Raw genomic sequence first — 10152 nt, 5'->3', positions numbered from 1 at the left:
AAGGTGTTTTATTTATACTCAAAGGTTTGAGGCCATATGGGATTAGTATTATTCTTGTGTTTCACTTTGCATGTTTTGACTTCCTGAATAATTTAATTGGTTTTGAACAGTCAAATTATTCGAACGGGCCATAGTCGTTCATATGTTGGAAGTAGGTATGAATGAAGACTGTCGTGAATTGGTGTGTGGATTGTCTAAAAGAGTATTAGACATAAGCAAATGTTTGCTGCAACGTTCATGAGTGCTTATGAATATGAATTTGAGCATTGGATTAAACCCACGCTCACTTGGATCACTCCATGAAATTGTATCACGAGTGATTGGTGAGACGATAACATCTTATATTCTTGAAACCGAGATGTGTGAGTTGTATCTTGCAGATCGGTTACACATTGATAATATGTAAACGCACTAGTAACTTGGTGTTATAAAACATATTGTTGTGTGTGATTTGGTGAGTAAGTGCAAGCAAGCATTGTATCAAAGTTTATCCGTTCCTTTTATCCAAAGTAGGATAAAAGCGATATCTTTGGGCCCCTCGATGATTTAGTGATAACAAACGTAAATGCTCGGCCGGGCTAGGGCTAATTTGATTTGTTCAATTAGTTAGTCGTCATAAATCGGAATTCGAGAAATAGTACAAAGAGAATGATTTGAAATCATGTCTTACGCTATCTAGAATAGAGGAATATATGATCCCTTATCTAAAGGACACGCGTATCTGATAGGATTAGAGTTGACAGCGGCTTTGGAAAGCTACGATTGCAGATTAGGATCTGAAGTCATGCGCATAATAGTTATTAGACTTATCCAAGTGGGAGACTGTTGGATTAGTGTCTAAGTCCATAACTATTTTGGTATGGACTTGACCCGATGGTGCATGGTCCTTTTGGGTTGCCTTCACCAAAGCAACTTGATAGAATGAATTATGGAGAGAAAGGATTAAATATGATTTATTAATATATTATGAGAATAATATATTAAAGGAGAAATCATATTGTTTAATTAATATTAGTCAATAATTAATTGGTAATTAGTTTTGTGACTAAAAGAGATTAATTAAACTTAAGGGACTGGAATTGTAATTATAAGATAATTGCAATTTGGGCTATGGATTGCCTTATATTAAGGAGTGGACGAATTCTATGGGGAAACCCATTGGAAATCATCCAAGGCCTTTAAGGAAAGGAGTCCAAGGGTTTCTTAGGGCTTAAGCATCCAAATTAGGATTTCCTTGTTAGATAACCCTAATAGCCTCACTATATATAGAACCCTTAAGGCTCAAAAACGTGGACAAGCTTCTTTCTAGGGTTTCACACGTTTCAGGGCAGCCTCCTTTACCTCTCCTCTTCATCCTCTTGCTCTTGGTGTTTGTGAACCATTAGAGGAGTGACATTTGTGACTCTAAGCTTTCTAAAGTCAATACAAGGAGAAATTGGGATTGTTATTGCTACATAAATCAAGGTAATATCTTAAACCTATTCTCATGTTAATATGATTACTTGAATGCTAGAATTAGGGTTTATAGTCTTGGATAACTTGCATGTACAATAGAGAAACCTAGATCCAAGCATTAGGGTTTGTATGAGCACATACGATGTTCTTATGACCAAAACCCATCACAAACATCACATACAAACATCCAAAAAACGTAATGTATATTTCCACAAAAAAATAGAGCATCAATTACCTTAATTTTTATATTACCTTTTTAGATAATGTTTTGTAACTGTACCATTTCTACCAGTATAGCTTTAAAATTACCAAATTGCCCCTCCTTAGCTTCTTGGGTTAGTTCAGAACATTATACTCATGAGAAAATTAGACATAGGATATTTCTGCAGTTGTTTTCCTGTTCCCAAACAAATATCTTGAAAAACCCTAGAAAACAAAAAAAATATTTTGATCGTGGGATCTGTTATGGAGTGAATCGGATCCAAAACAACTTCAATAAAGGCAAGAGGTGTCGAGAAAATCCAATATATATAAGGGTTTGAAGAAACAACAATACAATGGTGGTGGTCGGTAGCTGTAAATAGTGGTATTGTAGGCTTCCTTTAAGAGAGACAGAGAGATGAAGGTTGGGTGGTGGTAGCGGTTTTTAAAGAAATACGGTGGTGATGTGGTTGCTTTTGGGTGGCGTTAGAGTTTCAGACGGTGGTGAGGGTTTTAAATGGAAACAAAGAAGACGGAGAAGATCAGTGATGATATCTATTGTGGAAGGTGGTAGTGACAACAATGAGTGACAGTGGGTGTATGATGGTGGTGATGAAAACAACTTGGGAGGTACCTCATGGTTTCCTATCTTGAAATCGAATACATGGTCGTAAATGACGATAAGGAGTGACAGAGAACTTGGTTGTGAAGGGTTAGGGTTTTAAAGAGGGAGAGCATGAGTTGTGGTGGCTGGCATATTTTCGTATAGAGAGATGTTATATAAGATTCAACTGGTTTTGACCTATTCAATCGACTGGAATTGAGGGGTTGTTAGGTTCAATTTTGACAGATTCATACATGTTGGCTGGAGGTCAGGAATACTTGCTTAATTTGACTCGTTCAACTCTTATCTAGACCTTTTCACATAGATGGATAACATCTTATTTTTCTGAAATGCATAAAATTATTGGCTGCAATGCTTTAAGGGTTGTACCTCTTAAAATTCAGCAAAGCATGTGAAATGCTTTTTAAGGTGTGTGTGTGTGTATATATATATATATATATATATATATATATATATATATATATATATATATATATATAAACTTAAGTTATTCTATTCAAAGTAATTATTGTGTTGTTGTATGCATAAATGTGAGCCAATCAAATTTATTTATTTTAAGAAAGTGATTAATATATATTATTGAATTAAATATAATTGAAAAATATCATCTTAATTAATTGCAAGGGTATTTTAGTCGATTAATATAGATTTAATAAAGGAAAATTGCATTTTTTAAGAGATCATAGATTCTATTAATTTTAAAAATCCGATTTTACGAATTATAATTCTTTTACTTCGGACATTCTGACATAATATGTTTATGGTTATATTAAAAAAAATATTCTTGAACCATAAATAATAAAAATATTCTTGAACCTATTTCTTGATCATGACTTTAAAAACTTCTTGTAGAATAACAAATTCTTGAACAATCAATTGAAGAATAAAAACAAAAAATACATTATTTTTTATAGAATACGGGTAACAATTGTTAAAAATTACATTTATTGTTAAAGAATAAAACTAAGAAAACTTTCAAAACGGGAAAGAAAACATCAAAATCTAACAACGACTAATACATTCTAAAAGAATAATGTGGTCCATTTCAATTTTGTGGTACGTTCTTCAAGCATCAACTTCGGTGATTCCAACAAAATTGGAATTCGTGATTCCATTCCAACAGAATTGGAATTCGTGATTACATTCCAATAGAATTGATGGGCTATATTTAGGAGATTATCGGCATGAAAGCTCCATGAAAACCATAAGGCACTCGATATGGCAATGTAATAATTGCAATTGGCTCACTGGTAAACTTCTGTGCATCTACTAGGATAACGTGTGAAATTAAGCCAATTTGTGTCCCATAGATATCCAAGAAACATTAGTCCACTTTGCTTTACAATAATACCTATACATGTAATAAGATATTGATATAAACTTACCCAAGATATATTCAAATGTTCATCATGTACAAACGAGATCACCCAACCATCATCTTCTTCAAGACCATCGGGCTTCGGCACAAACACAACACTTGAACAAAATGTGTTTTAAGTGGGACCCAATGAGGAGGATACTTAAAGCGAGCAACATCTAAAACAAATTCCATGTCTCTTCCATCATGATAACCACCAACAGGCGAAAAATGGCCACTACCTGTCTGTAATAGAAAAACAACACAAAGCACTCTAATAAGCTCCTTTGATCACCAAACCACCAAATGGCTTAAAACTTGCTTGTTTAAAAGTTGCTCTGTTATATGATGAGATCATATGACAATCATTAGAAGTAGAACATGACAATTACTAAACTCAAGAAAAAAACTAATTTTAAATACATCGAGATTCTGTGTAAAGAACTGACCTTCCCCCAATCTTCAGTAAACTAAAACTCGAAATCGACAAATATTCAATAAAGGAAATCAATTTCCAGATTCCTAGCAACTCTAAACAATCCAGAATCACCAGAAAAAAAACCCAAACTATGGTGATAGGAAGGAGGTAGAAGTGGTCGGCGGTGAAGAAGAAGGAGGACGAAGTTGGGTTGATGTCGAATTGTGAGATGGAGGTGCTATGGTCGGCCAACCGAGCAACCATCTACATTTAGATAGAGGAGCACTTACATGTTAGCGGTCAGAGCAACAACCTCCTACCATTACCACCGTCTCTAGTCTTCTTCATCACTGAACCACCGTCTGATCCACTCACCTCCTATCAACCGTAGAAAAACCACCACCGAAGCCTCAATGCTCCCCCCCCCCCTTCGTTCTTCAACCTTGCCTCGCTGTAAAGAACTACTCCCATTACCGTCACCTCGAAACCGGAAATCCCATCCCCGTCACCGGATTTTTGAAAATCATTACAGAAACCAACACTGCAACAACAGGCTTGGTGTCAGCAACAATCCTTGAACCACCGGGAAGATGATGACCAATTGCAATCGTTTGAAGCGAAGCAGATGACATAAAGATGGATTAGGTTAAAATTGATCCTACAACGATTGATCAGATCAGTCGTATATAAAAGGGGGATTAGGTTAAAATCAAATGTAACTAGCAAAATTATAGAGAGTATTTGCGGAAGTTATTTCTCAAATTACCTAGTTATCCTTATTGATTTTTCTAATTATTGTTTTTTCTATTAAATTTTGATTGGTCCATAACACAATAATTACTTTAAACACCTGAACTAATCTCTCTCTCTCTCTCTCTATTATATATATATATATATATATATATATATATATATATATATATATATATATATATAATATGCATTAATTACTTTCTTAAAATAACTAAAATGATTAGTTCAGAATCAATCATACATGCATACAATAGATGGTGAAAACAAAATAACCTAACCCTATATATATATATATATATATATATATATATATATATATATATATATATATATATATCTCCCTAATAAAAGAGTAGCACATTTGCCACGTGTCAATCAATTAGAGCTTCACATTAATTATTTGTCACTTGTCATTCTAAGGTTTTTCCTCATTAATTAAATTTCCACTAATTCACTCCTCCATTTTACACATATCATACACGTCAACAAAAAATTTATTTGTAATATCTATTGCCTAATTTATTAAATTATTAATTTTTTTTTTATCATTGTTCAATAATTACATTATAATTTAATTAAAATTATTTTTACCTTTCTAATCCGTGGTGCCTACGGGTTATAAACTAATATATATATATATATATATATATATATATATATATATATATATATATATATATATATATATATATATATATATATATATAATTTCACATTAATGAAATGTTATAAAAAAAAAGTTAAATATCGGATGAAAACAATACATAAATAACTTGCTCTTTGTATTATTATAAATTATTCGATCAACCCAAGTCGATAACACGCTTTATTGGTTTTAAATGTATTATAATTAGATCAACCCAAGTCGACGATCACGTTTCTTATAAGCTAACTAGATTTTTTTAACATTAGTTAATACACTATTATTAGTATCCATTAAAGTCCAATTGTATAATCCATAAAAATATCAATGATAGCTGTATCATGAGGATGTAAATGAAGATGCTTGTATATAAATATTGATAACCGTTTACATAACATAGATATATACTTCTTCATACATGGCGAAAGATCTAGATCTAAAACCAAAGATGCTGCATTTACCTGCATTTGCACCTGCACCTTTCTACTTTTCTCCTCCTCCATCTTCATTTTCGCCACTGACCACCATTAGCACCACCACCGTCCACCAGTCCACCGCCATCACATAATCATATGGTGTGAGTGGAATAAGAGAAGAAAGGTGTAGGGCAAGTGCAGGCTAATGCAATTTTTGGGTTCATGTAATCATATGATTATCTTTTGTCTACAAAACTGTATCAGTATGATCAATTTCATGATACATGTTTAATGTGAACACTCAACCGGATTAGCAGTTAAGCGTCTCTCTCTCTCTCTCTCTCTCTCTCTCTCTCTCTCTCTCTCTCTCTCTCTCTCTCTCTCTCTCTCTCTCTCTCATGCAACACACAATACAAGCTGAGAGTTAACACAATGAAAAGTATAATGGATGGTTTTTTTCCATGGGCTCTGTTTGATTCAGTTTCTTCATTAACCCTTAATCCTTTTGCTAATATTCTTGTTTTCCATTTTCAAAACTTATTGACTAGTTAAATCTCATATCTCGTGTATAGGTACTAGAAATAGCCTAAAGTTTTGAAAAGATAAAATTGCAAGATGCGGAACTATGTTGCATGTGTACTTTTATAGATTAACATATATGAATTTATGTATTGAAAATGTGAGCCTTGGAATCTTCTTTTACATATAATTAACATTTGTTAGTACATATATTTGGAATATGTAGCTACAATTAATGGTGTATATCTGGCATTAAAGTAATTAATACACTTTACCAAAGGACCTTTCGCCTAGAGGTAAGAAATAACTCTTTCGTTTTAGAGGTAATAGATTCAAGTCTCGTAGGAAACATGGATGGTAATAGTTAGGAGTAAATTAGTTTGTTGTTTCAAATATATATATATATATATATATATATATATATATATATATATATATATATATATATATATATATATACTCTAATAAATAAGAATATTTTTGCCATTTGTTATCTTCTTATTCAACATGTATGACATTTGTAGTGTTTTTGTAATTAATTGATTTACTTAATGTTTTATTTCCATTAAAATCTGTATTAAAGAAAATTTCATATGTTGCCGTTTCTTTTGCTGGTATTACGCATATCATCATATTTGCATTCTATACCATTTTTAACTGATAATCTCATATCATTTCGTAGTTAATAGATTATTTTTTTATGGAATTTCAACTCACCATAAAATTATTCACGCCCATTGTTGCAATCATTCAAAGCTTTGTAAATCCGATCAATATACTTAGTCCCTCATTACAATTACAGGAAGCCCATTATGAAGTTGAAATTCTGAACTCACCCGACACCAACAACTACACCAGGTATGTAAATCACTTTTTTTAGTATGTAATCATTTTTTACGTTTGAGAAGAATCTGTGTTGTAATTCATGTTTTAAGACAAGTCTTTATGTAAAAGTATTACTTTATTTTAAACTTATTTTCTAATAAACTCGTGTAGTATACGGGTATCACACCTAGTATATATATATATATATATATATATATATATATATATATATATATATATATATATATTGTCCGATTCATCAAATCAATATCGAAAGCTTTTGGCTCCAATCAATCCTCTCTATATGACAATAGTTTTTGTCTCTTTTAACATTTGTATCTGAACTTGAGATATTTTTTTATGTATATAAATTATTGGCCTATTAATGTGTCAAAACAATGGCTGCAAAACCATTGCCGTAAAACTACCAACACCCACAATTATCTAGTGTTTGTTCCACGTTTCACTACCTGATCACCAGTATTACTTTCACCAATAGCATATGTAGTACATCCTGACATTCACATGTTTACTTTTAACCAATTAACTCATCACCGATTCCCCACATCCCAATCCCTTGTAGTCATTGTTATGTCACATAGTACCTTCATAAGTATATGTGTTTCGTCCTGTATTATACCTTATAGAAATTCAATATATAACATATTTATCATTCAAAATAGCCCTTCATTTGTCCCAATTCGCAAATGAACTTGGAAATTCTTAAGGTAGCATGAGCGTGGCTATTCATCAATTGAGGTTGTTGTAATCACATGACGCCACACTCTGATATCTTTATTGTTAGTGCATTTTATCATTTTGTGTATATGATTAATACTTCATGCCAATATCATTTTGTTGTAATCATAACAAATATGAAACTCTTATCTTATTGTACGTTATATTAGTTGTTTACCTAGCTAGTGTGGATATTTATATTAAAGCATAAAATGATGATGAGTAGATAAATGGATCCTTCATTTTTATAAAGGATATTGCATTTGGATACATAAATTTTTTATGAAGCGATGAACACAAAACTTGGAAAGAAAACTAAATTTTGGTCGTATCAAGCCTCAAATTGCCATAGAACAACCGGACAATAAAATATATTATTTGGGTAATATGTGCATATTAGTTTATATATAGTTATTGATTGCTAAAATCATTATTTTATCATCAATTACTAACATGCATTAACTTTCATCGCGTAAGTCAAAGTTCATTTCAAAAATCTAACATCATTTCATAAGAAAATTAAGGGGATCAACACAATGATTAGAAATTTATATATACCTTAGAGATGTTGGAAATTCACCCAAATATGTTAACTCTTATAGAAGCTTAAACAAATGACCAATATGGTACCAAAAGCAGACACTAAAATTAAATACCAATTCGTCTCACACAAAATATTGGTGCAAAATAAAGTTTAAAAATGATATGGATTTTATGTATTGTAAATGCGAGCCTTGGAGTCTTCTTTTACATATAATTAACTTTTTTTAGTATATATATTTGGAATATGTAGCTATAATTAACGGTATATATCTTTCATTAAAGTAATTAATACAATTTACCAAAGGACCTTTCGCCTAGCGGTAAGAAATAACTCTTTCGTTTTAGAGGTAATAGATTAAAGTCTCGTAGGAAACATGGATGGTAATAGTTAGGAGTAGATTAGTTTGTTGTTTCATATATATATATATATATATATATATATATATATATATATATATATATATATATATATATATATGCACTCTAATAAATAAGAATATTTTTGTCATTTGTTATCATCTTATTCAATATGCCACATGTAATTTTATTGAATTTTTGAATAAAAAAAATCCACATGTATGACATTTGTAGTGTTTTTGTAATTAATTGATTTACTTAATGTTTTATTTCCATTAAAATTTGTATTAAAGAAAATTTCATATGTTGCCGTTTCTTTTGCTGGTATTACGCATATCATAATATTTGCATTCTATATCATTTTTAACTGATAATCTCATATCATTTTCTAATTAATAGATTATTTCTTTTATGACATTTCAACTCACCATAAAATTATTCACGCCTATTGTTGCAATCATTCAAATCTTTGTAAATCCGATCAATATACTTAGTCCCTCATTACAGGAAGCCCATTATGAAGTTGAAATTCTAAACTCACCCAACACCAACAATTACATCAGGTATGTAAATCACTTTTTTTTGTATGTAATCATTTTTTACGTTTGAGAAGAATCTGTGTTGTAATTCATGTTTTAAGACAAGTATTTATGTAAAAATATTACTTTATATTAAACTTATTTTCTATTAAACCCGTGTAGTACACGGGTCTTACACCTAGTGTGTGTGTGTATATATATATATATATATATATATATATATATATATATATCGTCCAAGCAGTGGCGGACGCAGACTGTTTTAGTAGGAGTGCCTCTCGTACTTCAAGCGAGTGCATCTAATAGAAAAAAAATTTACACTACGTGCTGGAAATTAAGCAGTGGCCTAGGACCCCAAATGGCCCACTAAGGTTCACCACTGCGTCCAAGTCATCAAATAAATATCGAAAGTTTTTGGCTCCAATCGATCCTCTCTATATTACAATAATTTTTGTGTAATTTTAACATTTGTATCTGAACTTGAGATATTTTTTATGAATATAATTATTGTCCTATTAATGTGTCAAAACAATGGCTGCAAAACCATTGCCGTAAAACTACCAACGCCCACAATTATCTAGTGTTTGCTAATCACCATTATTACTTTCACCAATAACATATGTAGTACATCCTGACATTTACATGTTTACTTTTAACCAATCAACTCATCACCGATTCCCCACATCCCAATCCCTTGTAGTCATTGTTATGTCACATAGTACCTTCGTACGTATATGTGTTTCGTCCTGTATTACACCTTATA

General features: G+C 31.4%; 1 long non-coding RNA gene across 1 annotated transcript; it reads left to right on the top strand.

The window, feature by feature from the left end:
• The first annotated feature begins 6909 nt into the window (after positions 1-6909).
• LOC145093256 (uncharacterized) lies at positions 6910-9564 on the top strand. Its single transcript, XR_013702800.1, has 2 exons — positions 6910-7245; positions 9358-9564. It is a non-coding gene; the product is annotated as an uncharacterized LOC145093256 (long non-coding RNA).
• Positions 9565-10152: the final 588 nt, after the last annotated feature.

This window comes from Lactuca serriola, chromosome 1 (genome assembly GCF_051521515.1).
Source record: "Lactuca serriola cultivar US96UC23 chromosome 1, Lser_US96UC23_V15, whole genome shotgun sequence".
NCBI classification, from domain to species: Eukaryota; Viridiplantae; Streptophyta; class Magnoliopsida; order Asterales; family Asteraceae; genus Lactuca; species Lactuca serriola.
Note: the sequence above shows the minus strand (reverse complement) of the source record. Positions and strands in the feature narration are given on the sequence as shown.